The following is a 6,863-nucleotide window of genomic DNA, read 5'->3' as shown; positions in this document are numbered from 1 at the left end:
TATATATATATATATATATATATATATATATTATATTATATTAAAGTGATGTTTAAAAACTTTATATTTTATTTGACAAAAAAGTATCGTATGAAAATTATATAATTAGATTGTGACATAAAAATGTTATCATTATAGTGTAGTTGTATTGTATTTTCTCATTATTAAATCGGGTTGATGTCAAAGTAGGTGCGAAAAAAATGGTGTACTTAGTATGTTATTTGTCCTACATTGAAAAGTAATGTAAGTGTAGTGAATATACTATGTATAAATATTAGAATTGTCTCACATCGGAAGATTATCATAAGGCGGGGTGATCTTATGATTATAAATAGAAGTCATAACCCAAAATCTTTTGATTCTCTTAAGTATTGTTAGAGAGAGCTCTTAAAAGAGTTTGTATTACTGTCTCTACAATAATGATTTCTAACCTAAGTTAATCTTTGGAAAATATTTTAATTATTATAATATATACTCTGTATTTCTTATTTTATATTTAAGTGATGTTTCTAATTTTTATATAAAAACTTTTACATTTCATTTGGCAAAATAATGTCGGTAAAAAATTATGAAAATAATATTATTAGATTCATGGTAAGAAATGTTGTCAATCTGTCATTAGAGTATATATAGATTTCATATAATTTGCACATACTAAAGATAGTGTATTTCATAGTATGTTATATGTCCCACACTGAAAAATAATATAGGTGTGACAAATATACTACATATAAAAAATAGAATTTTTCCACATCCAAATATAGCATATAGTGGGTGATTCTATCCACCCCTTATATAAAAGTGGGTAAGACAAGTTACTATTCCTAGGGGTGAGCAAGTTTAGGTCCGGACCGGAAAGATGGACCGGACCGGACCATTTGGTCTGGACCAAACTCGAACCGAATTTTTTAGGTCCGGTCCTCGGTCCTCATTTTTTGAGTTTTCGGTCCGGTCCGGACCGAACCCGGATATTTTAGGTCCGGACCAAATAGATCGAATTTTATGTTTCTAAAGTCTATCATTAGAATATTATAAACTAAATTACCATTTTATCTTCACAAGACATTATAAATTAATATTGAGTAATTTTTTCTCAAAAACAATCGTCTAATTATTCATCGACATTTAATTTAGTGAAACTTAAATGTAATTATCATACACGAAATAGTGAAAGAATTAGTTCTAGGTCCATTTCGGTCTAAGACCGGACCGGACCGAATATTTCGGGTTTGGTCCGGTCCAAGACCGAAAGTTTTAGCTATAATCAAGTAAATCAAATTACAAATATTATTTTGACTTTTGATTGAACTTGTAAAGATCCCATTAATATTAAATCGTGAAAATATAGAGAAATATTAACGATATACATTAATCTCATCAAGAACTTACGCAATTTTTGTTACTATTAGCTAGATTGAATGGTGTATGGCCTTTTTTTACTTCTTTCGACGCTTAATGATCTCAGTTACACGAAGGAATGATTGCTTTCCTTTTGTAGTGTTTAAAGGAGCCCCATCACCCTATCTGTTGTGCACTGGTTGAAACTTGGAGAAGAGAACCTCTTAAACAATCTCGAAAATGGTATTTGCCTCATTCTCTTGTATCTTTAGTTTAAAGTTAGCCTCATATTTTTGAGATCTTAACAAAATCGCGATTTGTTTTCTCTTAGGCAAATAGCATATATAAGAAACTGTCCAAAATGCAACCAATCACTGGAGGCAAAAAACTGGTCTAAACAAATGCAATGTTCAGTTTGTAGCTTCAACTTTTGCTGGTAAATCCACAACTTGCTCTATTTCTTCAGCAAAAATGTACTTGGATCATCGACTAAACGAGGTTCAATAATTCAATGTTTGTTCAGGACATGTCTTGGTTCCTGGTTTAAGAATGGTCACAGGGCCGGTGAGCAATATAGCCATATATGCCCTCCAGAGAATCTGAGTGAGGTAACAGTCTGAGAGCTTAATTACCAGTAGATTTACGGGAATCATTTATTTGCCTTTTATGTTTTTTTGTCCAGGGTACTTTAATCAAGACAAATGATTGAGATGGTGAAGAAGAGCAGTTCAGATGATGATTTTCAATTGTTTGCAGAAGAACGGGGTTTCAGATGGCGAAGAAGAGTAGTTCAGAATGGAGGAACTGACAATCTAGAACCTTCATCTATGTGGCCATCCTAGAATGTCTTGCCTCTATATTCTCAGGTATTTTTCCAGTGAAATTGATCTACTCAACTATCAGCTAAATAAATCAGGATGGCCATCTCTAGAGTTTAAGTATCATAGTCATTTTTGCGTTTTTCATATTATTTGATTTAGTTAATTATACTAATATCTGGCAGCGGTTATACCCTTGCTTATTTCCATTTAACGCTAGACACTCATTTATGCCAACCACTATGCTTCCCCTTTTGTATGCTGCATGATGAACAAATTATTTGGAGAATGTGGATGTGTATCTGCTGTGGGTAATGGGTTAGAGTAAAATCTGTGATTTTGAATCAAATTTGATGTGGAATTGGATGTAGTACCTCGAGTGGCGGAGCCAAGATTTGAGCTTAGGGGAAATTTTTGGAGGGGGATGAATAATAATATAAGGCACACTTGAATAAAATTCGAAAAATTTAACTAAAAACTTCGAAAAACTCAACCGCAAGGGGGCCGAGCGCCCTTGCTAGCCCCCTGGCTCCACCACTGAGTACCTCCGCAATTTTATACGTTTGATTAAAATACTGCTCACGTATATTACTCAAATTTAATGGATCATCTGTATATTTAGTCATTGTTTTTTCAGAAATTTTGTTGGAATGGGTTGTCTTGAAATGTGATGATTTTTAGTTAGAGTTGTATAAAAAAAGAAGAACGATTCCCGGTAGTAGTTTAGTTCAATGTAATGTTTTTTGTTGATTTGCTTAGCTCAAATATATTTTGATCCCATGTTTATGATTCAACCAATGTTATCAAGTTTCAGCTTAAGTTTATTTATCATGGAAGATTTTGATGCTTATTCACTTTGCACAGTTTTCGTTTATGGTGTGTTAATACTTGCATCTTCAGTCAGCTACCAGAATTGCAGATATTTTATAGTACATGATACTCTCTTTTAGCAGGTGACAGCTAGCTGTCATGAGACGACTCCATCGGGGACATAGCGGTTGGTATGATCATTGAATAATTATACTCATGATGGTTCACGTAGCCACCTTAGACCTTATGGGATCCTAGACCCCTCGGCGTTTTAGACAAATGATGTTTTTCATTGCTATGTCTGTCGAGTTATTTGTCCTGTATTTGAATTAGTTTTGTTTATAAAATTGTCGATGTTAGAACTGATAATGAAAGTCGATGTTATCACACATGAAGAACACCTGGGAGATGTGATTAGTGATCTTAACTCTAGGAGAGGGCAAATCAACAACTTTGGTGATAAACCGGGTGGTCTCAAGGTAAGATGATTGTTATGCTCTGCTATTCATCATGTTTTGTTTTTCTCTCCCTAGAGTAACCTAAGCTTATAATACTTCCTGCCGATAGTGTACGTTTGACGCCTTTAGTCGGTCATGGGCAATAGGCACTTAAGCACGAGAGTAATGTTATTATAATAATTATTAGGGTTTTTTTTGTTAGAAACTACCTTTTATTTAGGGTCATTTGTGAACAACTACCTTTCATTTTATTTTTGGCTTTCAACTACCTTTCATTTCATCAATTTGCGAAAGACTACCAAAATTCTACTTCCGGCGAAAAAAAGTCAATTTTTCAGCGTTGACTTACTCTTTTCTCCCTTTTTCACACATATAACTCATATTCCTCCCTTTGTTCACCCAACAAAATCCGAAAAAACTCATCTCCATGCCCAACACCTTATCAAAAGTTTGTTCAAAACAATACCAACGCATCAATCATCTCAATCTCTATCTTCATCTTCGTCGTCACCTTTACTACCACTTTCACCTTTACCCTTACATTTCCACAACCTTATAAACTACTCATGATTCATCAACCTACTGTTCATCTAAGTTATATTAAAGTACCTTCTTTCTCTCTTCATGGTAGGATGGTGGGTATACGAAACTAATGAGATAATAGCACATAAGTGATCGTAAGAGTGAATTCATTATTATTTTCGAATAGTTAACACTAGGAGTTAATTTTGCCAAAATGGCCATAATAGATCATTATTGTTGAAGAATTATTTACCATGTTAAGATTAATATTAATGATGATTTTGTTTCGGTGATTAGGACTTTAATTCGGGTAAGAGATAGACAAATTAAGGTGATTAATGTTGGGTTTAATCAATCTTTATCATCTATTATTAGGGTTATGAATTAAAGAGTTAGATTCAACATGAAATGGTAAGTCAATGCCGGAAAGTTGACTTTTTATCGCCAGAAGTGGATTTTTGGTAGTCTTTCGCAAAATGAAAAAAATGAAAGGTAGTTCAAAGCCAAAAATAAAATGAAAGGTAGTTGTTAATAAATGACCCTAAATAAAAGGTAGTTTTTGACAAAAAAACCCTAATTATTATCACGATCATGTGCTCTTTTAGTCCCAATTGGACTTCGGCCATTTCCATTTTTGAGCATGCCAAACAAAACCAGGTGGGACACACAGGAGTAAATTTAATCAAGCTGAGAAAAGTCCAGTGATTGATAATCCTATGTAAATTTGTTGTTGAAGAAATTACCATAACTTGAATAAGATTAGAATTGTTTTGAGACCCAAGCCATTCACTTGGATCTAGGTCTAGGGATTTCTGGAACCATCGGGCTTCTATTCAACATGAGTGACACGAGTCTAGGTTTGGGTATAAGTAACATCGTTCCAGATCTCTCATTCACGACTCCTGGATGTTATGCAGATTGTAGATGCTTTGGTTCCTCTAGGAGAGATGTTTCAATATGTCAGTACATTGCGCGGCATGACTAAGGGCTGAGCTTCCTACACAATGCAGCTGGCCAAATTCAACGTTGTTCCTCAGCACATTTAGAACCAGCTTGCAGCTTCTAAAGAAGCTGCCAGCGCTTAGGTCGCTTCTCAAGCAGCGGGTGTTTTGGTATGATGAGATATTTACTAAAACAAATGCCTATTTGTAATTTGATTTACTTGATTATAGCATCAAGAGGCGTCATAAAGTACAAACCAGGATGTTTGTTCAAAGTCGAGATTACTTGGCTTCTATATGGTGCAACTGAAACAATGTTTATTCTTGATTTCTTGGTAATTAAGTACAAGATAATTTGCATTTCCATCGGAACAAAGATTCACCATTCTATGGGTTAATGGTTTGGATTATGATTGCACAAGACAAATTGACTCAGTAAAACGTGAGAAAGAAAAGTATTCCTTATTATTACAATCTCTCTTATGCAGACCTAATTAAACACTTCCTTACCTTTAAAATTTACACGTACTATATATAGTGTACGAAATCAGAGTTGCAAAACCTAATAGGTAACTTAAACAACCGTTTTAGGTCCACTAATGAAAAGTCACAATCTTATTAGTCCCTAAATAAAAGAAGTCTTTACCTTAAAACTTCTGTGTAAAATATTAATGATTTATCTCCAGACTCAATATAAATTTTAATTGCATTAAAATATTATTATTTTATTTTATCCTTAAGATTCAACTCATATCGTCTCGTGTTCTTAACAACATGATATTGTCCATAAACTAACATGAATTCTTAGCAAAGTCCATGTGAAGTAAAAAAGTACCAATCAGAAATACAGGCAATAATCAATCTAAAATGATCTCTCTACAACCACATACTTCTTTTGGACATTGGCTTCGCAAAATCAAAGTCGGCCATAGTCTATACCACCACATTCACCAATTGCCACGAACCTCCTTGGATAATAATTAAAAAAATCAAGTCTACACATTTCAATTGAAGAAGCCAATCAGATAAGCTTTTAAACTCAGCATCCCTTACTTACGCGCGGTGTGACATAAGGTACAAAATTATCGGAAAAATAGGCAATATGATAAAGAGAACCATCTGATATATGTGTTTTTGTTTATTTCCCAAGCACATACCACTAATGCTTGTGTATTCTATGTAATTGTGTTCTTCAATAGTTAACCATCCAAGCAAGATGCGGAGTTTTTTTTTTTTTTTTTTCCTGATATTCACGCTCTCAACAAAGCTAAATAATTTTTTTTATATAATCGATTAAACCATCAAAACCATAAAACATCAATAGTTTTATATGGTGAGCTCCGCTCAATATGTACGTACATCCGGACAAAAAAAAAACGATAACATACACATAAAACGTAAACAATTAAGATATCATGAACTTGGATTAAAGACATTATATGTCATTGTTTGGCTTCCAAAAATGTCAAATGTGAGAATATAATGAGTTAAGCTGAATACTTATTGTCTATACAAGGAGGATGAGAAAAGGGAAAAGAATGAAGAGAAAAAAAATGGGGAGGAAAGAGAATGAGGGGAAGGGAATGAGGAATAAGGGGAAGAGGGAAGAGCTAAGAGGAGTAGGTAGAAGAAGAAGGGGAAGTCAGAGAATACAAATGGGGAAAGGGGAAAGGGATGGAGGTCGACGAAGAGAACAAAGAGAAGTAATATGAGAGCAAGTGGAGGAGAAGGGAAAATGGAAGGTATAAGGAGGAAGGGGAAAGGGATGAAGGTTGATAAAGAGAGTAAGGGTAAAGAAGAGGAGGTAGAGAGGGGGAAAATATAAGGATTCAGACGATAAGAGGAAAGGGAAAAAGGAAGGAAGGGGGAGGAGAAAGTGAAAGATATGGAGGAGGAGGAGTACTTGGAAAAATGGGAGAAGTAATATGAGAGTAGGTGTAGGAGAAGGGGAAATAAAGAATACATAAGAGGAGGAT

The 6,863-nt window shown here is 34.2% G+C and overlaps 1 long non-coding RNA gene across 2 annotated transcripts; it reads left to right on the top strand.

The window, feature by feature from the left end:
* The first annotated feature begins 1,311 nt into the window (after nt 1-1,311).
* LOC141623179 (uncharacterized) lies at nt 1,312-5,212 on the top strand. 2 transcript variants are annotated; one of them, XR_012533228.1, is made up of 6 exons: nt 1,312-1,581; nt 1,670-1,774; nt 1,862-1,946; nt 2,021-2,204; nt 3,363-3,445; nt 4,864-5,212. It is a non-coding gene; the product is annotated as an uncharacterized LOC141623179 (long non-coding RNA). The 2 variants fall into 2 exon arrangements; XR_012533227.1 differs by having other exon boundaries at nt 3,327-3,445.
* Nucleotides 5,213-6,863: the final 1,651 nt, after the last annotated feature.

Source organism: Silene latifolia, chromosome X (assembly GCF_048544455.1).
Source record: "Silene latifolia isolate original U9 population chromosome X, ASM4854445v1, whole genome shotgun sequence".
Lineage (NCBI taxonomy): Eukaryota > Viridiplantae > Streptophyta > Magnoliopsida > Caryophyllales > Caryophyllaceae > Silene > Silene latifolia.
Note: the sequence above shows the minus strand (reverse complement) of the source record. Positions and strands in the feature narration are given on the sequence as shown.